We start from the raw sequence: 25,630 nt of genomic DNA on the forward strand, positions 1-25,630 counted from the left end.
GGATGAAATAATTCAATCACCAAAGAAAAATACTGTAGGAGACCACAATTATTAAAAAGTCAAGCTTGTTTATATCAAAAGAATTATTAAACATTTTTAATGGTTACCAGGCATGAGACAGGAAGAACAAGTGAATGACATGCTACAGGATTGACACTTGTGAATGGGGGTCAAGGGAAGGCAATCTCTAATAAGGATGCCAGCAAAATATGAAAGCAGAGGCAGACACTGGGAGGCTCTAAAAGGTAAAGGAAAAAAGGGATTTGGGAGAACAACTGGCAGATAGCACAGTGCATTTAACTCACTGGCGTTGCATGCGGCTTGGCTGCTTCATCTTATTTAAGCTATGAGGTACCCAGTGATGGGATCCTGGGGAAGATGCAGTGTTTCTGTTTTCGAAGAAGTCTATTGTGACACCTTAGCCCCGTGGGGTGGCAACCACTGTTACTGTTTCCCAAGGTTCATTTTCCTCTTTGGTCACCAGTAGCTGTGGGGAAACAGTAGTTATGGGCCAGGTGATTCTCCCTGTAGGAGGACTAACTTTTCATTATCAACTCTAGGGAATTAGGACTTGAGGGGTTTTATGAAGGGAAATTGGATTTCATACACAGCGCATCTGTGTATGCATCTTTAAACATATCCAGTTTTGTATTTTAATGTTCCTGTTATAATTTGCTCCATTTTCTTTCACAGCCCTTTGGTGAAGTCATAATTCCCAATGATGCTTGCAGTATATTGTCCACCATCTGCACTCATTTAGCTTAATGAAAACAGTGCCTATTAGAAGACTTTTCTATACACTTTACATATTCTACCTTGGAATGTGAAGGCTTTTGAGATGAACGTTGCCCCGATTAAAACACTATAAAAATACATTATTGAGGCTGATGGAGTTAAAAGATTCTCGTATATTGCAGGTGAGAGCACATAGCAATATGAGTTCTTTAGGGAGCAATTTGTTGATATAACGTATATACTTGAGTATAAGCCAACCTGAGTATAAGCCGCAGCATCTAATTTTATTATACAAACTGCATTAAAATATGCTAAAAAACTCGGCTTATACACGAGTATATATGGTATATGTCCCTTTGTGTCTAAATTGACTTCATGACAGTAGGTTAGTTTTGTGTCTGTACTTATTGATTCAACAGTTCTATTTCTATATGTATTTTTACAATGAGACATGATATAAAATTATTTGTTGTAACTCTATCATGCCAAAGATTAGAAATAATATGACCACTCATCCATTGAACTGACTCATGGTGACCCCAGGTATGTCAGCATAGAAATGTGCTCCGCATGGTTTCAATGCTGAGTTTTCAGATGGTGAGCAATTTTCTTCTGATGATCCTCTGAGTGGCTTTGAACTGCCTTGTTGTTTAGGACTTGTGAAATAAACCATGATACTCTTATAATATAGGGTTGTAAAAATATGATAAATTTAAATACTGAAATGAAAACCTTTCCAAAATGTATTGATAAGTTAAAAAAATTAAGGTACAGAACAATGTACATAATAAGATACCCTTTGTGTAAAAGAGAAGCTAATAAAATAACCTGTCCATATATATATATATAAAACAAACCTACAAAATTCAAAACAGATACAGTGTAACCAGAACATTTTAACTTAGGAGTTTTGTAAAAGTTCATCTCAAGACTGTTTATTTTAGCCCTATGACATTATGAATATTATAGTGATGGGAATTTTTCATTAGTAGGACAGAAATCTTAGACTGTTCATTTTAGAAAAGGTGAAGTACTGGTTAGTTCATCTCTTTGATCCTTGAGCGCTCCTCTGTGTTATCCTGTTGATTATTCATCATGTTAGACTGATTATCCCATCTGTTAGGTAAAATCTGTGACATAGTTCATATGCAGAGAATATTTTCTATAAAGAAACTGGCTCCTGCAAGTGTAGAAGTGGGCAAATTCCTCCAGTGTAAGTTCCTCGGTCAGATGTTAAGCTGGAGACTTCTCCTGACTTGTGCACCTTTGGGGCTGATAAAAAATCAGGAAACAGAGAAACCTCAGTCAGATAGATGCAGACATGTGTGGATCCAAGGTTGTCAAGTCAGATGACAGGCCACTGAAGGCTCTCTGGGTTTTCAGGCAATATGGCAGGCCATTGGGTGGGTCAGATGAAGGATTCAGCAAGCAGCACAGAAGCTTTCCACAGCATCTATGCATACCCCCTGAGGAAATGTCCTTTCCATTGCATCAGAGCTGTCACCTTACTAAGGGGGTTGTACTCCACCCTAATCTTAGTACTCTTTTCCTGCTTATAGCAGATCCCATTATGGAGCTGATTACATTGTGTTACCTAACATCATGGGGAATTAATGGGCCTATCAAACCACCCAGCCATGTCTAAGCATCTATCCTATAGAAGTCTAAATACTGCTGTGGAAAGGGACTAAATTACTTTCCCAAGATTGCCAAACTAAAATAAACAAACAACTCACTACCATCAAGTCTATTATTATTCATAGTGACCTTACAGGACAAGGTAGAATTGCTAAGATTGTAACTCTTTGCAGGAGTAAAAAGCCATAGCTTTCTTCTCAGGAGAGGTTAGTGGTTTCAAACGGCTGACCCTAGCAATCAAGTGCATAACCATAATTTAGCTACAATGAGAAAATCTGAGGAAGATCGGTGAAGGACAGGATGTAGATCTAGGAACTGAATATTACCAACCTAGAGGTTCTCAAAAATTCATATTGTTCTTTGGAAATAAAAGGTTACATTGTTAAGAGGACACTTGGAAAGAGGCTACTGTTTCTATCTGAAGTAGAGTCTGTTAAGTAGCATGAAAACTCCATATGAAGCTAAAGTCTACCCAGGGAGACTTTGTGGCACAGCGAGTTACATTGGGCTGGTAGAGGCTTTCAGTTTAAACCAACTCTGCTCTGTGAGAGGACGAGGAGGTAGTCTGCATCCCGAACAAGTCAAGTCACAGCCTTGGAGATGCTTGGGAGTGATTCTCCTCTGTCCTTATTGGGTTTCTGCGAGTCAGACGCAACTGGATGACAATGAGCTTAGTGTCTGAAAAATTCTGCTTTGATTTACCCTTATTACCTGTTCATTGGATCTTAACTCTGTGTTGTAATTGTTATTTGATAAAAGCCTTTTAGAAATTTTCAAAGATCTGTGAAGATCGAAGTCATTTCTTCTATTGACTAGTCTTCATAAGAAGAAACTACCAGACTCCACCATCCTGTTTGCCTTTGGGGCAGTCTTCATTGGGAATGTGGCACTGAAAGTGAACCCAGGTGTCTAGGCACGATCTAAACAAGTTGAGGAAACTGGAGCTCTCATTTGTGTTATTTTTGGTGTGTGTGTTTTAAGGCATTTTGGTGGTGGTGTGAGTTATGCATTGAGTGGCTGGATGGGTGATTTAAACTCACCAGCCCACTCTGGGAGAAAGATAAGACTGCCTACTCTTGTAATGACTTATAGTATCATAAACATTTTATAGGGTGACTTTGTTTTAGGATCAACTTGATGACACTGGATTTGGTTTTGGTTTTCGATCTGGGATTGCTTTGATAAAGGCCCCAATGAGTCAGAATTATCATGATGGCATGCAACAAGGCTGTCTTTCTGCTTTTGACACCACAGGTGCTTTGTTGTCTCCTTTCGCGTTTGAAGTCAATAAGGTTATCTAGATATTTTTTTTCACATTCACTGCTCCCAATTATTGTCTCTGTGGTCAAGTGCTCTACAGTATTTTAATTTTTTTGGTGTGAAATGGATGAGTCAGAATTTACTCACTGGCAGTGAGGTTTTGGAAAATTTTTATTTAATCATTTATTCATTGATAGAAAACAGTAGAAAATTTAAAAACAAGACTAAAGACATTTCAAACCCCACTTAAGTACAGTTTCTATGAGTAGTTATATCCTTCATGCATTCCCTAGCAATACTTTTAAAACTGTAAAATATCACTCACTTGTGGACTGCGGAGTTACGTTAGTGAATTACAACAATCCTTACAAACCAACACGGAATAAAATAAAACAGAAAATGTTAGAATATAACCAAAACTGTAAGGCTCTGAATGTTATAAATAATTTTGTGAAGGGGCTTCAAAGGGTTTGTGGTAAAATTCAATTATCTTTAATTCTTTTAAACTTTTTGCACCACCCCCACCCCCTTCATATATATGCACGTTTGCAGTGGACAAAGATGTAAAATACATGAGAGTGGCCCACGGGAAAAAGGTTAGTGGATGCACTTGTCCTCTTTTTATTTCTCTCTCTATCCTCATTTTCATCTTCCTTCTCTCCTTTCATCTCTTTCTCTTTCTTTTACAAAGATGGTAGATAGCCTATTTTGCATGATGTTCATAAGACTCCCTTTAACGATGTGGTGAAGACCTTTCTGTGTCAAACATTTCTTTCCACCAAACCAAACCTAAGGCCATCAAGTTGATTCCAACACAAAGTGACCTTTTGAATTTTGGAACTGTGGATCTTTATGGGAGTAGACAGCTTCATCTTTTTTTTTTTTTTTTTACAGAGTAGCTGGTAGGTTCCAGCCACTGACCGATTAGCGTAACATGTAACCCATTAACTGCCACGACGGCTTCTTCATTTGTCTCTAGAAACATGTTACATGATCAAAGAATATTCCTCTATATAGATGCTTCAAAATTTATTGATTATGCAACTTGTTTCAACTCTTCCATTTTTTCTTTTTTTTAGGATATTTTGGTTGTTTCTAATTTGCCTACAATAAATAAATCAGTCAAGCGTTCTTTTTACACATTTCTAATTCATATAATTTTTTCCCCCTAGAAATAACATTGCTTGGTTAAAGGATAACCACCTTTGAAAATCATTTAATAAAATACTTTCAAGTGCCCTCCAGCAATGCTCTATCTGAGTGTCTACTGATTTGAGGGTTTAAATATGGCATGTTATTGTTTTTCATCTTATAACTCAAAATTGCTTTTTGTAACTTAAAGGCAAGACCTTACATTTATTGCTGTTATATTTTGACATGTAAATATAAGCTTTTCCTTAAAACCCTTCAAGCTCAGAAAATGGCTATTTCTGTTAGAAGATTTGTGCTATCTTAAAATATATAAGCCTGTTACACATTCATCTAGTTCACTGATAACAATATTACAAATAATTTGGGTCCATATATAGAATTCTGAAGTGTGATATTGGTGATATTTTATATTGATAAAAGATCTATAAATCAATCACAGTCTTTGGAAAATGTTCAACCAATATTAATACTATCTGGTTGAAAGGTCATATAGTCTTCTGTTTGCCATCTTGTCCACAAGACTTTGTTGAGAGATTTAAGCAGATGTTTCTCTAGATAGCTGAAGCAGGACGTACACATGGTGGGTCTAAGAACAAGACCTCTGTAGGTAGAACATGGTGACTGAACCCTAGCCCACACAGTTGGCTCTTTCTATGACTTTAGGCAGATTACTTCATCTCTACCTGCTTCAGTTTCCCTATTTTTTAGATTACAATGATATTTTTCTTTATAATATTATTGTGAGTACCAAATGAGAGAATACTTAGTGCTTGGCACAAACGAAGTATTCAATTAATGTTTGGTTATTGTTGTAACTTTTTGAGAATTAGGATTTATTTTCTAATCTAAATTTTTTGGCAAATCAGTGATTGTATCTGTATTTCATGAAAAAATTCTGGGTTAGAATTTGGTTCTGAAGAAGGGAAATTATTCATGTAAGACAGCTAGATACTCTTACCATCTCCCCATATATCTTAGGCTTCAGTTAGATCTTAGCCATATTTACTAAACCTCTTCCAGTTTGAGGATCATTCTCCTTGATAGAAGTAAATAGGAATTGAACAGTTTCCCTTTCTCTGTCATTTGTTTCCATTCATTCAGTAAGTATGTATCGAACAGCTGAGCACACAGGCATTGCTCTGGGAGCTTGAGGAAACCAGGCCTTGGAAATAAGGTTTGTCTGTGTAGAGTACTTGTGTGTGTCTACGTGATTGTGTGCATGTTTATTGAGTTTGGGTAGGGGAGACTGGTGAGGGTTGACCAAAAAGGGAGGAATTAAAATTTCCATTTGTAATATTTCTGCTTTAAAATGTTAAAATTGTTCAATTATTTTATGGGAAACATGGAGATTGTCTCTTTATATTTATTATACTATTTTATTGCATTTGAGGACAAAAATCATTGTTCTAAGACTCAGATCCTAGTCCTAAGTACTAGCCTCGATCCCAGGATTGTCTTTTGTTGTAGTTATACAAGGTAAGGAAAAAAAATATTGCCACTATGGTCCCACTTCACAGATGTAACCTGGTTGTTCCAAAAAAAAATGTATTTAAATGTATCTCTGCAATTGGCAAATGGCTTCCGGCACCTTGTTTCAGTAATACACTTGTCTGCCTTGTTAAGGGAGACTTAAAAAAAAAAGGTTCAATCAAGATAATGGCTGTCAAGGGAATCTGCTGCTCTTGTCATCAAGTGGCATCTAGTCAATTCTGAGTCATTGTTCCTCATATAATCCAGGAAATGTTATAGTGATTTTTTTTAATCCAAAGGAGGTAGCTTGATAGATTTTCTGAAGGAATTGGATGATACTGAGGACTTATTGGGAAGGTGTTTTCATATTAAAGTTACAACGGTGAAAAAAAGTCAGGAAAATTGTGTTGAGGAAACTTTCTTTATTACGATAATACACCTCATCATTTCAGGATAATTTCATTGGGAAACCTTATCTCCTCCACCATTCAGACCTAAACTTGCTCCTTCCGATTGTTTTGTTTCTGAAAGCCAATGAGCATTTCAAAGGCAGCGGATTTGAGTCTCTCCAGGTTGCCAGAACTGATGCTTGGCTGTGTTTGTGCAAGTCAGAGTACGCAGGACTGTCTGGAGAATGAATAGAGTTAGGGACAGCACCTTCGGCTGTGTCGCGTCCGGCTCTCGAAGGAGGACATGTTGAGAACTAATACCTCTGCATGTGGAGGTTTGCATTCACTAACAGTTTCTATGATGTTGTAGCAATCCCTTTTGATTTACCCTCATAAATGCTCTCCTTCACCATATGGGATATTATTATTTTCAGACTTGAGGTTTCAATGGTTTTTAGTATTCTCTTGGAAGTCCTGTTATTCCCACCTTGTACCACAGGTGTCCATGGCTGTTCACAGCCTAATGCAGTCCAAGAGTTCAGAACCAATGGCTCCTCTTGAAACAAAAAGGGCGGGGGGGGGGGGAAGCACCTGTACATATTTGTGTTTATTTCTAAAATTACCACCTCCAATGGATAAGGGAGATGAAAATGACACCTAGGATTCAGTGGCCTATAATTTCCTAAGTAATACTTTATTTTTCTTAACAGAATTATTTGTGATTGTGGTGAAGGGGAAGAGTCTTGAGAGTTAGGAGAAAATTGTTAGTCATTCCTGACCCTACCACTAGTGAGCAATGTGGTTTTTCCTTTTTCTTAATCATCTCACACCTGAATTTCCAGATTTGTAAAACAAAGACCATCATTAGAGGATGATTTGGAGATTAGTGAATGTGACTTATCTCCTTCTGTTCATCCTCCACACTGCCCCTCCCCAAATCAAATGAAAAGATGTAGAAAGCTATTAAGGATTATTAAATTTTGAATATTTCTAAGGGGAAACTCACTACAATGATCAACATATAACATACACCCCTCACCCCAAGGGGGGTCAAACAACAGAAACATGGGCAAAGGGGACAGCGGATGTATAAGATAAGAACATATTAACAATTTATTAGGGGTCTGAGAATGGGAAGGTGGTAGAGGGAGGGTAAAAAGGGGAGCTAATACAAAGGGCTCAAGCAGAAAGAAAATATTTTTAAAATGATGATGACAACATATGTACACTTGTATTTGATACAATTGATGTATGGATTGTTATAAGAGGTGTATGAACCCCCAAGAAAATGATTTATTAATTAAAAATTTTAGTACTTCTATTGCAAAGATATATGATTTAATGTAAGAAAAACAAAAACTTTGCTTAACAAATTCCATGACTCTCCACACTGACGTTTCAGTGTGTTGCTTCTGTCTTGCTAATTTATAGGAGTCACTTAACCATCTTAATGAATTTTTTCTTCTCTGATTATGTTTGCCAGTGGTGTTTTAAAGTGGGAAATTTTGGGTCCTTTCCCTTTCATGATTACTGGTATTCTGTTTACTTGCCTATTATTCTTACTGCCAACTATTCTTACTGAAAAACCATACAATGTGCCTAGACTTTTTTAAGGCTATTATAAGCTAAGTTTATAATTAAGAGATCGCCTTACCTAACAAGGATCCCTAGTGGCTCGAATTAAGCTGCTAACCACAAGTTTAGAAGTTTGAATGCACCACTTGCTTTGTGGGAAGGAAATGAGCTAGGCTGAACCATAGATATTTAGAGTACTGGAAGCTTCAGGGAGGAGTTCTATATTGTCCTATACAGTTGCTTTAGATTAGAATCATCCAAAATTTGAAAAAGTTCTATTTGTTTATTTTTTCCCTTTTAGTAGAAGAGATGAGAGAAGGAAGTTAGTAAAGAACAGCATTGTTGTTAGGTACTGTTCCGTCACTTCCCTCCTCTAGTGATCTTAAGTACAACTGAATCCCGCACCATCCAAAGTAATCTTTGCTATTCTTGGTCCCATTGTTGCAGCTACTGTCACGGTTCTTGGGGACCATCCTCTTTTGTACTGACCCTCTCATTTACCACGTACCACGTCTTTCTCTTGGCACTGGTCCCTGCTGATTACCTGTCCAAGGTTTGGGAATAACGTCCACCCCATTGCTTCTAAGGAGTGTGCTGGCTGTACTTCCTCCCAAACAGGTTTGCTTGCTCTCCTGGCAGTCCTCTGTCCTTTCCAGTTTCTCCAACCCATCATAATTCAAAGGCATCAATTCTTTAGGCTTCCTTATTCCCGGTACAGCTTCCACTTGCTTATGAAGTGATTTAAAAGAACAGGGCTTGGTTCCGATGTACTTTAGTCCTCAAAATGATATTTTTGCTTTTTAACACTTTCATGTTCTTTTATGTGGTTGATTTTCCTCAGGGCGGTGCTTCACTTGATTTCTCAATTCCTGCTCCTATGGGTATTCATTGTAGATACAAGTAAAATGACAATCTTGACAATTTCAGTGTTTTCCCTGTTTATCACGCTGCTGCTTATTGGTCCAATTATGAGGCTCTTTGTTTTCTTTGTGGTGAGGTTTAATCCACACTCAGAGTTGTAGTTTTTTTTTTAAACTATTTTTTATTGTGATTTGGATGAAAGTTTACAGAGGAAATCAGTTTTATCTTCAATAGTCCATACACATTTTGTTTCATGCCATTGATTGCAATCCCAACTAGGTGATAGTATTCATCCCACTTCCTCCCTGCGGTTCCCTTTTCCATTTTTCTTCCTTCCCCACCCAAATTGCCTTCTGAACTTCATCTCTGGGCAAAGCCAGTGCTTTTGACATGGCTGTTCACGCTTCTACTCGTCTCTATCCAATCAGTGAGCCTGGTATTTACTTTGGTCTGAGTTTTGTTCTACAGTGCTTCTGTCGCTCTATGCAGGCCCTTCTACTATGATCTCTCTGAGAGAGGTTGATAGCAGTGGACAGGCATCATCTAGTTCTTTTGGTCTCAGTGTCATGGAGGGTTCAGTTATATGTATCAGCCCTTTGGACTAATTGATTCTATGCATCTTTTGTTTTCTCATTTTCTCTAGATGGGCATAGATCAGTAGTTTCACCACATACAGATGACCTCTCACAACTTGCACCCAGTTGCTATTCAACAAAGTAAAATGTAGAACATTTTCTTTGTGGACTGTGGCAGTGTTCCCTGATAGTCTGGCCCTGGGTCCCCAGGCAGAGGCTACATGGTCTTTGCTCTCCACCAGTGAGTGCTTCCCGTCTTCTTCACTTTGAGCAACATGTTTTCATCTATACATTGTTGGTAGTTGATGCATATCCTTCCAAACCTGATGCCGAGTTCTTATTTATATAGACCAGACTCTTGGTTCAGCATACAGATTGAATAAACTGGGTGATAAGATAACAAATTTCGTGTTCACCTTTGCTCAGTGTGAACCTTGTAGTAACCCCTTGTTCTGTTTCAATGACTGACTCCTGGGTCTAAGTATAGGTTCAACATGAGCACAATTAAGTGTTGTTGAATTCCTGCTCCTACAAATGGTATCTAAAATTTATGATTTACACAGTCAAATGCATATGTGAATTTAATGAAACACAGGTAAACGTATTTCCCAAATTCTCTATTGTCAGTTCAGATGTGTATAACATCAGCAGCCATAATCCTTGCTCCACATCCACTTCTGAATCCAGCTTGAATTTTTGGCAGTTCCCTGTTGATGTACTGTTGCCATTAGTTTTGAGTGGTCTTCAGCAAATTTTTACTTGTGTGCTATATTGACAATATTATTTAATAATTCCCACATTATCTTGAATCACCTTTTTTGGGAATGGACACATAAAATGGTTCTCTTACAGTCAGTTGACCAGGTTCTGTCTCCCAAATTTTTTGCCATAGATGAATGAGTGCACCCGGACTGCCTCCATTTGTTGAAATATCTTCATTGGTATTCTCTCAATTCCCACAGCCTTGTTTTTTGTCAATTCATTCGGTTTGGCTTGGACTTTTCCTTCGGAACCATTAGTTCTTGATCAAGCACTACTTTCTGAAAGGGATGGATGTCAACCAATTCCTGTTGGTACAGCGACTTTCTATAAGCCTTTGATCATCCTTGGGTGATTCCTGCTTCGTTCAGTCTTTTGACCATATAATTCTTCAGTGCGGCTTGACTTTCTACTTCAGTCCTTTCAACTTGAGAAATCTGGAACAAACGTGTTCTTTTCTTTTGGTTTCCAAACCCAGATTTTTGCATATTTCTTTATAATACTTTGATTTTTGTGCTCCCCTTCGAAATCTTCTGCTTAGCTCTCTGTATTTCACCAGTTTTTTCATTTGTTTTAGCTACTCTGTGAGCTGCAGGAAGCCTCGGAATCTTTCCTACTCGCTCTGCCTTACCTTGTGTTTTTGATGACCTTTTACTTTCTTCACGAACGATAGCTTTGGTATCAATCCACTATCTGCCTTGTCCTCCACCTTTACTCTTCATTCCATCAAACCTGTGCTTCAGAGAGTCTCTCCATTCAGGAGAGATATACTCAAGGTTGCTCTTTGGCTCTTGTGGAATTGTTTTAACTTTCTTCAACTTCAACTTGAAGTTACACATGAGCAATTGATGGTCTGCTCCTCAGTTAACCTCTGGTATTGCTCTGACTCATGGTACAGATTATCTTCATCATTTCTTCCTACAGATATTGTCATTTTGAATCCTGTATCCCATTTTATGAAGTCTACTTGTATAGTTACTATTTTTGGAAAAGGCATCTGACCTGAATGAGCCATTGAACTAAAGAGTCACTGCCATTGAGTTGATTCTGACTCATAGTAAACCAAGTAGAGGCCATGGACAACTGTCCCCTGTGAGTTTCTGAGACTGTAACTCTTTACAGAAGGAGAATGTCTTGCTTTTTCCTGAGGAGTGGCTGGTGGTTTTGAACTACTGACCTTGCAGTTAGCAGCTCAACACATAACCACTGGGATCCCAAAGTTCAATAGTCTTTGCACTATACTTGCAAAATTCTTGTGTGGCATCTCTGGTATCACGTCTATTATCAAGGTTCTATTTTCCAACTACAGATCCTTTGTCTTTATTGCCAATGCACACATTGCAATCACCAATAATTAGTACTACAGCTTGATTGTGTGTTTGATTAATATCAGACTGAAGACATTGATAAATATATTCAGTTTATCTTTGGTATTAGTGTTGGTGGATAAAGTTGATTACTATTTGTATATTGTCTTCATTATACGTGTATGGGTATTATTTTATCACTGGCAGTGTTGTGGTTCAGGATAGATATTAAAATGCGCTTTTCAAAATGAATATGATACCATTGCCCTTTATTTTGTCATTCCTGGCATAATAAACCATATTAACTGATTAACAATGGCTAATCTCCATCCATTTCAGGACACCAACCCCTCTGATACCCATCTTTATGCATTCTATCTTGTTTGTAATGACTTCTCATTGTCCTTAATTTACAAGTCTATCTGGACTAAGGTGTAAGTGACCCAAGCCAGGGTATTTTCAATCATCCCATACACATGTGAAGTTAGACATTTGAATGTCAGTGCTCACAAAGTACCATGGACTGCCAAAAGAACAAACAAATCGGTCTTGTTAGAAGCACAGCTGGAATGCTCCTTAGCAGGAAGGGTGGCAAGACTTCTCGTATTTTGGACATATTGTCAGCAGAGACCAGTTCCTAGTAAAAGCCATGATGCTTGGCAAAGTAGAGAGAGGGGCGGTGAAAAAGAAGACCACCCCCATGACAAGATGAATTGGCATAACAGGTGCAACAATGGACTCAAACATAAGAGCAATTTCGAGGGGACACAGGATAGGGCAGTGTTTTGTTCTGTTGTACTGATCACTATGAGCCAGAACCAACGCAGTGGCACCTAACAACAACAATAGGAACGCTCTGCATTTGGACTACTATTGTTTACAGCTGCTCTTCTTTTAAACCTTCCCACATTAGCCAAAGTTGTACTCGATCTATTTCATTAAGGACAACTCTACTTTGAGAAGACAGCACTTCCTCAGGCTCTAATTGTGGGTGCTTTTCAAACTTGAAATGCTAAATTGGTGGCATGTTATCCAACAAGGTTCCACTGCTATTCAAAACCTTTTCGCTGGCTAGTTTTTTTCAGAAGTTGGTTCTAGGTCCTTGTTTATAGTCTGTGTTAGTATTGAAGTTCTGCTGAAATGTGTCTGTCCACCATAAGTGCCATTTATAGAGTTTGGAATACTAGTGGCCTCCGAGCATTGTACAATCCATAAGCCACCACAGAGCAGCAAACTGCCACAGATGAGTGGCAGGACGAGCTATCTTCTCCTTGGGCGAATCAAGTTGACATCCATCCATATGTTTGGGATTCACTATTAGAGCTCTTGGAAGTGAAAATGTTTTTCTCATAATTTCATGTTTATGAATCAATATAAAAAGAAGCAGCTATACCTTCAAATTGTGATGAATGGCAATTATATAGATTCTCTAAATAATGCCTTACTGGATTTAACGTATATTCTAGTGAAAATTCCCTCAGGCTGCTGATTCACAAATTTTAATGAACAAAGTTAACATTACGATTTCTTTAAAAACACTGAATGTAATCATGAGGTTTGAGAGTTTGAAAATTAGGTCCACAGATTTCCATTTATAGGTGAAAAGTTTTCAAGCCTAGTAAAGATGAGACTTTTGACTTAAAAAAATAGTATACAGTAGTTAATGAGGGACGAGAAAGTACATTTTATGGGAGTAATTTTTGTCACGACTAAAAGCCAGAATCGAGTTAACCTAGGGGAGTTATTTGAAAATCAATAGTATTTACATGGTAATTGTTGTAAATGGAGAGTTGATGAAATATGTGCCATTTGTAGCTTTGCTTTTTATAATATTTTCCTTCCCCAGCTTAGCATCTTTAAATTGCTTAGAAATGCCTTCCATCTTCCTGTATTTCCGTTCACCATTTTCTCTGGGGAATCCTTCCATCTTGGCATATTGCTGTTGTTGTTATGCCCCATGGCTCAACATAACCCTGTGGGACAGAGGAGAATTTCCCAGTGTGATTTCCTCGTCTATCATCTTTCAGGGTAGCATGCTGCCAGATCTTTGATCTCACGGAGCTGCTGGTGGACTTGAACCACCAAAAAATATTTTATTAGCAGACAAGTGCTTAATCATTGTGCCATCAGGCCTTCTTTCCATCTTGCTACGGTTGCATTTATGTTAAAATAAATCGGTGAATGCTTGCTGTATGACAGACACTGTACAAACTATGGGATGTAAAAATGTGTGGGCCTGGTGGCTTTGCCTTCTAAGCTTGTTAGTATTTCTATATATAATATGACATTAGTTGCCACCTGACAAAGGAGAAAAGCAGATCAAAATGTTGCTGATCCCGTGTCATCTTCATTGGTGTTTCGAGTCTGTTGTTGTGGCTATTGTCAGTCTGTGTCATTGAGGTCTCCCTCATTTTCACAGATTCTCTGCTGCACACGATGTTCATTCTACCAATGGGCCTTTCCTCATGACATGTCTGCAGTAAGCAAGCCTAAGTCTCACCATCTTTCTGTCTATGCAAGGTATGTTTTTATGTGTGTGTATACATGTGTGTGGGGGGAGGGGTGTGGCTGTACATGTATCTCTACGTGTGTCTATGAACTTGTAGGACACAAATGCACATACAGGGGGCTTCAAAAAGTTTCTGTAAAATGAAATTGGAAGATAATGAATTTCTTTTTCATGAACCTTTTGAAGCCAAACTGTGTGTGTTTATGTGTGCACATACACTTTTATATCTTTAATGTGTCATTAAATCTCAAAGAAGGTAAAGCAATTGCATGCTTTGTTGGTAGAAAGCATTTATCAAAACCTAAAGGTATATTCCATTTAATTAAATGCCAACCAAAGAAGGTTATATAGCTATAGCCACTGTCTACTAGTCATTTACAGTGTGCTTTGGATATTGCTCTTAAAATATACTTGATTACATGTATTATAAAATCAAGGCGTCAGCTTAAATTTGTCAAGAAAGACAGAATATTTCATAAATGATATTTTCTCATTAGGGCTAAGAAATAGGAAGAAGTTTAGATTGTGACCCCGGTGCTTTCGTATATCTACTTCAATAATCTATGCATCTGTCCCTTAAACACCCATAGATTTCATGATAGTAGGTGCAGGAATACTGAAATAAAAATTGAGACTTTAAATAATTTATTCTAGGAGATGGCCAGAGGAAAGGGTGGTTGAGAGACAGAAGGGATCCATGCCACAGGAGAGAAGAGAGGAGGATAAAATAGATGTTGTCTTAACACATCTTGAAAGAGAACATTACAATTTTAATGCACTTTTACTCAGTTTTACACTCATCATGATTTTAAAATGGTATTAGTTTCTACACGCAACACTTTCTACATATGACAGTTAAGGAAATTCTTGTGAGAAAGTATCACTACTTGTCGAAGACCTGATACAAGGTAGTTAAGGTGTAAGTTGATTTTCTCAAATATGTTGCCTTTTTATTGTTTACTGGTTGGCCAAAGGCTAAAAGTAGAGGACTCGTCTTTATTTGGATAAAATGAGCATACTGGTCAGTGAGGATGTACGCTTTCGGTGTTGTGCTGATGTGTTCAATTGATACTTCTTTTTGATTTGACCTGTGGTATTTTTTTTCTCTTCCAATTTCAGTCTTTCTCTTTAGTTTTATTCACAAACTATAGTCCATTTGACCTTGGCTCAAGTGTTTTATAATCTCTTCATAATGTCTCAAAACATTTTCAAATGGTCTGTTAATTTTCAAACTTTGCAACTGTTTGTGTGAGTATAAAAAATATTCAGAGATGACAAACCTTCTGAAAATATTTTGTGTGCTATGTAAAGCTTGTTGCAGACTACAATTGCTACATGTTAAACTCAGTTTTTAATTATAGTAAATACATAACTGGAAATGAGGAGATTCTTAAAAACAATTACCACCCAGTTTGACTAGAAATTGCCTTCTCCCCTCCCGCCTTCCTGATCATTGGAAACTTTGTTTATAGTGGCTGAAGTGATTTCATGAATTAATTATCAAAATGAACATTGGTTTTAAATGGGAATTTCCAAAACCTAAATGTTTTAAATGGGCAGTATTGGGGAGATACTGAAGAAATGATAAATGATTGCCTACGGGGCTATGAAAGGCTCACAAATCATGGGCCTTTTGAGCTATTGTTACTTGGTAACTCACGGTCACTCCATATAAAAAATAGGAATATATGACCCACTTTTCTGCCACCTCCCCTCACTGGGATGCTCAATGTCATTGTTGTAGACCTTATGCATTTTGGGTACTTTCAAACCCATGAAGTATGTTTGTAGTACCACATGGTGGCTCTGCCTGGTAAGCATTGGACAGCCAACCACAAGGCAGGTGGTTCAAATCTTTCAGCTGCTCTGGAGGTGTGTGTGGGCTCCCATAACGATGTCCCGTCTCGAACCATACTCGAGTCTCCATGAGTCTGAATCTACCAGGGTCAGAGCATTTGGCTTTTCAGTTTTTACATGATGATGTCAGATAGGATTCTGCTGTGATTCACAGAAGCTTCTTTAGCTAACTTTTTAGAAGTGGCTCACCAGGCCTTCCTTTCTAGTTTGCGAATGGCCTGGCGATTCTAATGAAACTTCTTTACCATGGGTGAACTTCCTGAAATGTGAAGTATGAAGTAAAATATGTAGAATCATAGTAGCAAGTTAGCCACCATGGTGTGCTGTATTCCTCTCTATGTGGACCAGTTTCTCGGAGGATTTGCTCAGTGTACATGGTTTGCTCATCATACGTAAGTATATGGCAAAGGAATAAAACCCTCTTGCACGCACACTTTCCTGATTTTAAAGTGTGCAGTGCTCCTTTGTTCTAGATGCACAACTGCCTCTTGATCCATGTACAAGTTCCACATGACAAAATGTCAAACAAAACAAAACAAGCTCACTGCCATTGAGTCAATTCTGACTCACAGGAACACTTTAGAACAGATCAATCTTTTCTCCATTGAACATAATGTTTTACACAGTAATTCAGTTGTAAGGACTTCAGTTTTCTTTACACTGAGTTGTAATCCATATTTAAGACTTAGCCCCTGTGGATTTCTGAGGCTATGGCTGTAAACAGAGTAGTGAGCCTCATTTTGGTCCGCATTTAAATATCCTAGAATTCCTCTTCGTCTCATGGCTGTGCCTACTTTGTGATAATCCACACAAATGCCTTTGCATAGTAAATAAAACACAAGTAAACACTTTTCTGTTATTCTCTGCATTCAGTCAATATCCACCTGACATCACCTTTGTTCCATGTCTTCTTCTGAATCAGTCTGAACAGATGGCAGTTTACTGCTGCCACTGTACATGGATGGTCATTAGAAAATGTTTCCAAGCTTGTGGTATCAGTGACATTGACCTAAAGTTTGAGCATTCTGTTAGGTCATCTTTTTTTTTTTTGACAGGGGTACAGATATGGATCTCTTGCAGTCAGTTGACCAAGTAGTTGTCTTCCAGACTTCCTGGTGTAAATGAATGGGTGCTTCCAGTGCTTCATCAGCTTGTTGAACTATTTCAGTTGACATGCCATCAAATCCTGGAGCCGTGTTTCTGACTAATCCTTTTACTGCAGGTTGGACTTCTTCCTTCAGTACCATTGATTCTTGCGCACATAAGCTACCTCTTGAAAAGGTGTAATGGCAACTCGTTCCTTTTGGCACACTCATTTTGTGTATTCTTTCCACCTTCTTCCTGCCTCATTCAATATTTTCCCGTAGAATCTTTCAGTATGTAAACTCAAAAACTGGAGTCTTTTCTTTAGTTCTTTCTATTTGAGATACCCACTTTAAGCGTGTTCTTTTTTTTTTTTTTTCTAACTAGGTTTTCTAACACTGGTCTGTCAGTTTGTTGTCCTGTGGTGGCTTATGCGTGGTTGTGATAGTGCAAGTGATGTCACTTTGATACACTAGCAGAGTCACCCAAAGTGAAGAGTTTTCAGCAGAGCTTCCAGACTAAGAACAGACTGCAAAGAATGAACAGTTCAAAGAGGCGAGCAACTGAAAACCTTCGCGATAGCATCGCAACATTTTCAGATACTGAGAACAATGCACAGAAGTCATGTGCTGTAGATAGACATTAGAGATTGGCCTCTTATAATCACCTAACATCTTGTGCGTGAAAGTAAAGGACAATGATTTGCATTAAGTTGCTGCCTAAATGGATTAATTGGCTTGCTAAGAACTTCTGTGTGTGTGCGCGCGCGCGCATGTGTGTGAACTACCCCACAGGATTTCCAAGATTGTAAAGTTTTATGAAAAGCACATTGCCACCTCTTTCACTGCTGGTGAGTATTGGACTGTTCGCCAGTCATGGGGAAGGAACAGGTTTAATGTATCTGTTTCTGAAAAGATTTATATTCTTAGAAAACAAGGGTCATTGTGAGTTGTGACTGACGCATGGCAGTGGGTTGGGTTTTTGTTTGCCTCTTGTGTAATGACTTGCAGGTTTCACCATCGTCCTTTAGTTAGCAGCTGAATACTTAACCACGGTGTCCTCAGGACCCCGGAGCTAATAACTGTGACAACAGTTTAAAAAAAGGTGCTTCCAAGGCAGGGATTTGCATGCTGCAGCTCAGCTACTGCTGTTCCCTGGAACAATTCTGAAAGTGCCCTAGAGCAGAGTGCTCACACATACAATACCTTGGGAAGGATGAAAACTTGCAAGCCAGTAAGTGAAAGTTAGTATTTTTGGATTGTAAACTTCATAGAACAGGTGAATACTTTTTCAAAATAATTGTTGCAAGTAATAGTCTATAACTGTTATCCACGAGTACTGCTATTTTAATGAAAGTAGAGAAAAGAAAAAAAATTCCCAAATTAATGAAAACTCATGGCTATATTTATTCAAGAAAAATACAATGGGGAATTGCATAGCTAATGTATTTTTCTGCACCATAAAAGAAAAAAATAAAGAAAAAACCCCAATAAAAAAACTCTGCTATGTCCTTTAATGATTGACTATTTAAAATAAAATATATCTTTAAAAATTTTCCATTTTACATGTGTAAACACAAACTTTGTGGTCCTTTATTATATAATTTAAAATATCCAGTTCCCATTATACTTTATCAATATTAATTATTGCTTTAGGAACTTGAGGCTGATTTAGAAGGTGAGATATTTAGGTAGAGTTGGGGGTTGTGGTTTCTGATATGCTTGTTGTAAGATTTACAGTAATTTTAATTTAGCCTCTGGATAACAAGGCTTCCCCTAGTGACAGCCACTGACAGTGCTTTTGAAATGTCATGCATTCCAAATACAATAGCCTTCAGATGTATCATAAAGATATGTAACTACCTCGTCTATTCATATTACCATTTAAACTATCACGGTACATACATTAAAAATTATGTTTATAGTTACTCATGTTCCTTGGAGCGCCAGTATCCCAATGGTTAAGCATTAGGTTGCTAACTGAAAGGTTAGGGATTCAAAATCGCCAGCACTTCGTGAGAGAGAGGTAAGGCCATCTGCTTCCATAAAGATTAACCAACAACACACAAACAACCCCCTGCCATCGAGTGGAGTCCAACACATAGTGAATTATAGGACAGATTGGAACTGCTCCCTCGCTGTCTTTGCAGGAGCAGAGAGTCTCCCATCTTTCTCCTGCCTGGAAAATTTATGGGACCATTCTACTCTGTTTCATAAGGCCATAACACACTCTCCTTTACTGGGTCAGATTTGGCTCAATGACAGTGGATTTAATTTTTTGTTCAAACCACACAGTATCAGAAAATAAATGTGATGTAAAATATATTTAACATATAATTTAAAATTTTACCAAATTCTTCAAAATATAGAGCCTTGGTGATGCTGTTGAGTAAATTTTGGACTGCTAACCAAAAAGGTTGGCTCTTCAAACCCCCTTCTTCTCTGAGGGTGAAAAATGAGGCTGTTTGCTCTATAAAGAGTTACACCTGTGGAAGCCCGATAGAGGGTGGGCATGACTCAGAATTGATTTGACGGTGAGTTTTGGTATATCATAATGTTTATTTGGTATATCATAATGTTTCTTATCAGTCCAGTTGTGAGGATTTTTGTTTTATGTTGAATTATAATACACACTGAAGACCATTGTCTTTGGTCTTGGCAATAAGCTTCAAGACCTCTTCACCTCCAGCAAGCAAGGTGGTGCCATCTGTATTTCTCACATTGTTAATGATTCTTGCTCCAATCCTGATTCTTCACTCTTCTGTATGTAGCCTGGCTTCTCAGATGATGTGCTCAGCACATCAGTTGAATATGTAGAGAGAATTTGTCCACGATCATCCAAAGATTGCAGCCATCAGTGTAAACACATTTTGTTTGAAATAATCACATGCATGCAGGAACTAGAGCCCGTTTTGAGTAATCCTTAAATTATAAACTTTAAAAGGAAAGGGACATACTTTACTAACGCATTATATAGTTAAAGACATCTCCTTTCCTTTGGAGTTTTATAATGCATTCACTCTTAATCACAAAAGAATTATAAGACTCTCCATTACAGTTTTGATGATTTTTCAGCAACATTTGTTGACTTACCCTAGTAATTTGGAGCCATCTGATCTGTTTTAAAATCTAGACTCAGGTGTTTTTCAGCTGTGAAACTCAGACAAAATAATGATCTTTTTTCAATCTCAATTTTGTTACCGTTAATGTGAAAATGATAGGATTAACCTTTGATGATACTCCTGAGAATTAGATGAGACAAGATATGTAAATCAACTGTGAGAGTGCCTGAGATATTAGCAAATACTCAGGATGTGCTTTTCTCTTACTTGTGGAAGCTTTGAATGGGACGCCTACGCCTCTACAAACGGGTGCCCTGGTCTCATAGTGGGTTAGGCATTGAGCTACCTTCAAGGTCCGCAATATAAAGCCACCAACTGCTCTGGATGCTTTCTTCTCCATTCAAGATTTATAATCTCAGAAACCCACCAGGGAAGTTCTATTTCACTCTATAGGGTCACTGTGAGTCAGAATGAACTCCGTATCAGGGGGTTCGATGAATCCTTCAAAAATCATAAATCAGTTGGTGCCCAGCTATCAAAAGATATATCATCTCGGGTCTTAAGGGCTTGAAGATAAACTCATGGCCATCTAGCTGAGAAGTCCATCTGTTGGCAACTGGACATCCCCTTACAGAAGGGTGGTGTGGTGGAGACAAGACAGTCAGGGTGCAGTGTAGCACTGATGAAACATACAACTTTCTTGTAGTTCCTTAATGCCTCCCTCCCCCCCAATTATCATGATCCCTTTTCTACTTTACAAATTCAGCTAGACCAACATGTTGGTGTGGAGTAGCGAACCAGTGGAGAGGTCTGGGGGGCTGGCCCAATACCTAACTATGACATGGACATCTGCCCCTCCCCCCAGAAGAATTTATTTCAAAGGACCGCATTGAATCTGTAGCTCCGGGAGTGGGACATAGCTGATTGGAGTACATGGGAGCAGATGAAGGGGGAGGAGGAGAGACTGGAGCACATCCTGGTCCACCCGGCCGTGAGGATGATGTTCCCAATTAGAGCAGTCAGTCCACAGAGAGGACCACATGGCTGGCCCCACTATGAGATATGACATCCCTCACTGACCCATAGCCCTAAAGGGGACACAGTGTAGGAACTATGCCCGATCTGATTCTGCCACACCGAGGCAAAACACTATGGGGGTGCAACAGAACAGCAAGGGAACAGAGCAGCGAGGTCCTCAGGGAATGCTGAAGGTGGGCTTTGGGATCAGGGTGTGCTGCTCCAAAAGACTGGACTGGAAAACACTCCTAAGAGCCAACAAACAATCCTTAAACTAATTATAAACTTTTCTTTCTTGTTGTGTGTGGTTTTTTTTGGTCATTGATTTGTTGTTGTTCTTGTTGCTTGTTTTTCTCTGTCTTGTTTTTGTGCATGTTATTATCTCTGCAGGTCTGTCTAAATACGACAGGCTGGACAAACAGTCTGGAGCAGAAAACAAAGGGACAGACAGTTCCAGGGACATGGGAGAGGGGGAGGTGAAGGGAAAGGTATTGTTGTTAAACTCAGGGACAAGGGAACAAGTGATTCATATCAGTGGTGAGGAGGGTGTGGTAGGTCTGGTAGGGTGTGATCAAAGGTTATGTAATCAAGAAGAATTGCTGAAACCCAGGTGGGGACTGAGCATGATAACAGGACAGGAGGAAATCAAAGGAAATAGAGGAAAGAGTTAGGAGGCAAAGGCATTTATAGAGGTCTAGATAAAGGCATGTACATTTGAAAATATATTTATATATGAGGATAGGGAAATAGATCTATGTGTATATATTTATAGGTTTGGTATTAAGGTAGCAGAAGGACATTGGGCCTTCACTCAAGTGCTCCTTCAATGCAAGAATACAAATACAGCTGAAGACAAAGCGGGTACATAAGCAAATGTGGTGAAGAAAGCTGATGGTGCCCAGCTACCAAAAGATATAGCATCTGGGATCTTAAAGGCTTGAAGATAAACAAGCAACCATCTAACTCAGAAGCAACAAAGCCCACATGGGAGAAGTACACCAGCCTGTGAGATCACAAGGTTTTGAAGGGATCAGGTATCAGGCATCAAAGAATAAAAAAGTCATACCATTGTGTGCTTCCCTCCCTGATATGATCGCTGAAGACAAATGGGTGCATAAACAAATATGGCAAAGAAATCTGATGGTGCCTGGCTATCAATGATATAGTATCTGAGGTCTTTAAAGCTTGAAGGTAAACAAACGGCCATCTAGCTCAAAAGCAACAAAGCCCACATGGAAGAAGCACACCAGCCTGTGCGATCACTAGGTGTTGAAGGGATCAGGTATCAGGCATTATCAGAACAAAAAATCTTATAGTGAATGGGGTGGGGGATTGGAGAATGGAGACCTAAATCCCATTTGTAGGCCACTAGAGATCCCCTTACAAAAGAGTCTCAGAAGGAGATGAGCCAGTCAGGGTGCGATTTAGCAATGATGAAAAATACAACTTTCCTCTAGTTCCTAAATGCGCCCCACTCCCCCCCACTATCAGAGTCCCAGTTCTGCATTGCAAGTCTGACTAGACCAGAGGATGCACACTGGTACAGATAGGAACTGGATATTCAGGGAGTCCAGGGGGGATGATCCCTTCAAGACCAGTGGTGTGAGTGGCTATACTGGGAGGATAGAGGGAGGGTGTGTAGGAAAGGGATCTACATGTGACCTCCTCCCTGGAGAGGGGGGGGCAACAAAAAAGTGGGTGAAGGGAGACATCGGACATGGCAAGATATGACAAAATAATAATCTGTAAATTATCAAGGATTCATCAGGGAGGGGGAAGTGGGGAAGGAAGGGGAAAAATGAGAATGATGAGGGCAATGAATGTACAAATGTGCTTTACACAATTGCTGTATGTATGCATTGTGGTAAGAGTTGTATGAGCCCCTAATAAAATGATTAAAAAGCAAAAAAAAGAAAAAATGTTTTAAAATTATTGTACAACTCTTTTTAATATTACTGAAATGATTTTATGATACATGAATTATAAACAGTTTAAAAATAAAACTATACTTTAAAAAAACAACAATTCCGGCTAGACTAGAACATTTACACTGGTACAGATAAGAGCCGGAAACACAGGGAATCCAGGACAGATAAACCCCTCAGGACCAATAATGAGAGTAGAGATACCAGGAGGGGAAGGGGAAGGTGGGGGAGGAAGGAGTAATCGATCACAATGATCTACATATAACCCCCTCCTTGGGGGACAGACAACAGAAAAGTGGGTGAAGGGATAAATCAGATAATGTAAGACATTAAAAAAGTAATAATTTATAAATGTGAGGGAGATTGGAGGAAAGAGGGGGGAAATGAGCTGATACCAAGGGCTCAAATAGAAAGAAAATGTTTTGAGAATGATGATGGCAACATATATACGGATTCTGATAAGAGCTGTAAGAGCCCCTAATAAAATAAATTTTTAAAAATTCGTAAATCAGTGCTCATCAAGGGAGTAGTATTTGGAAAAAACTCTCTGTAAGTGAAAAGTAGACTCTTCTCGATTTGATATCTGTGATACATATATTAAATCCTTAGCTTCACTTTTTTATGATCTCAGAATATTCTTTAAACGTTGGTCATATTTGCCTTGCCAGGGTGGCTTGTTTTCATCCTCATTAATTTCTTTGGTTGGATCTACAACCACCTGACTAAAGAAGTGCTTACCACACTGCTTAGTTCTCTCATTAGCTCCCTCTACTGTCAAGTCAACTCCCTCCACCCTGGGAGTCTGCTCCCATGTCTTCAAACAAGGTTAACCAGGAAACACTCCCTGGTCATATACTCAACTCTGGCTTTTCCTTGGTTTATAAACTCACGGAACCCTCGTTTAACTCGAAGATTGTAATGTTCTTCCCGTCCTATTTTACTATTACCTTTGATATTGATAGAGCTGGCATTTCGTTATATCAATTATCTGAATGTTGACTAGCTTTCTTTAACCTGTTAATGGTTGCTAGCTCTTTCTTACTAGATCATGGTAATATGGAAAACTGGAAATATTTTCAGGTATATTTTTATCTTTTCTTCTGTATCCTTAACCTCATGCATTCATGGTAAATTGACTATTTACAAGGGTAATGAAAATAATGCAATAAAGAAAGAATAGTCTTTTCAACAAAGTACTGGGCCAACTGGATAGCGACATATAGAAGAATTTGTATCCCCCTGTCATCCCAGTCATAAGTAATTAACTCAAAATAGAGTATGAGCCTAAATAAAAGAGATAACAAATTCTTAGAAAAAATATAGGAAGAACACTTTATGATTTTGTGCTCTAAAAGTGGTTTCTGAGAGAGGACAGGAAAGCAAAGCAGCAAGTAAAAAGATAGATCAACGTGACCATATAAAAATTAAAAACTCTTATTGCAAATGCTATCAGATAGTGAACAGAAAATAGCTCATAGGACAAGAGAAAATGTACAAATATACTTGGTAAGCTACTTATATTCTAATTATAAAGAAATTTAATAATAAAATAATCTTCAAAACAGTTAAAAACAAGTAAAGGATCAGAATAAATATTTATTCAAAAGTAAACACATGAAAAAATAACAAACAATTGGTTATCATGGAAATGTAAAGGAAAACTACATTGCAATTAAATTCTATTGATTGGATAAATGAAATGTAGTACATCAATAGAATTTTATTGTTGTCACATACCATGTAGTCAGTTCCAAGTTACAAGACACTACATACAACAAAAGAAACACTGCCCAATCGTGCACCCCCTTAGCCATTTAGTGTTTGTTATGTTAACATTTAGTTGTAATTTGGCCCACTGTGGCAGTCACTTTATCAATCCGTCCTGTGAAGGGTCAACTTTTTTTCCCCTGACTCTCTACTTTAACCAAGCAAAATGTTCTTTTTTCAGGGACTGGTCTTTCCTGGTAACATTTTCCAAGTATGTAAGAGGATGTCTCACCAGCCTCACTTCCGAGAATCACTCTGCTGTGCTTACTCTAACTCGGATTTGTTTGTTCTTCGGCAGTCCATGGCTGAATAGTGGTCTCCAATAATAAAATTCAGTTGCATCAATTCTTCTCCAGTTTTCCTATTCATTGCCCTACTTTTTCATGCACATGAGATCATTGAAAAGACCATGATTTGGGTCAGGTGCACCTTAGTTCTCTCTCTCTCTCTTTAATTCTAAAAGGTAATCTGTTATTTCATATAATTAATAATTAAATAAAAACAAGAAAAGAGGTACATAAAACTAGATTATATCATAAGAAGGATTTTAAAGTATGAACGAAAGAATGTTAAATGACACCTTGAGGGGCTTCTTATTTAAGATCTTCTCATGTTCCTTTTTTGTATTATCACCATTTTATTGGGAGCTCTTCCCGATAATCACAACATTCCATACTTCAGTCGTATCAA

At 38.3% G+C, this 25,630-nt stretch overlaps 1 protein-coding gene across 5 annotated transcripts in view; it reads left to right on the forward strand.

Moving 5' to 3' along the window:
- NAALADL2 (N-acetylated alpha-linked acidic dipeptidase like 2) overlaps positions 1-25,630 on the forward strand; it is a 1,559,949-nt gene that overhangs the window by 52,668 nt on the left and 1,481,651 nt on the right. For all 5 annotated transcript variants that reach the window (XM_075556048.1, XM_075556051.1, XM_075556049.1 and 2 more), the window contains one exon: positions 14,141-14,241. The gene's annotated coding sequence lies outside the window, so the exon portion shown is untranslated. The remainder of the gene's footprint in view (positions 1-14,140; positions 14,242-25,630) is intronic.

Source organism: Tenrec ecaudatus, chromosome 8 (assembly GCF_050624435.1).
Source record: "Tenrec ecaudatus isolate mTenEca1 chromosome 8, mTenEca1.hap1, whole genome shotgun sequence".
Taxonomy (NCBI): domain Eukaryota; kingdom Metazoa; phylum Chordata; class Mammalia; order Afrosoricida; family Tenrecidae; genus Tenrec; species Tenrec ecaudatus.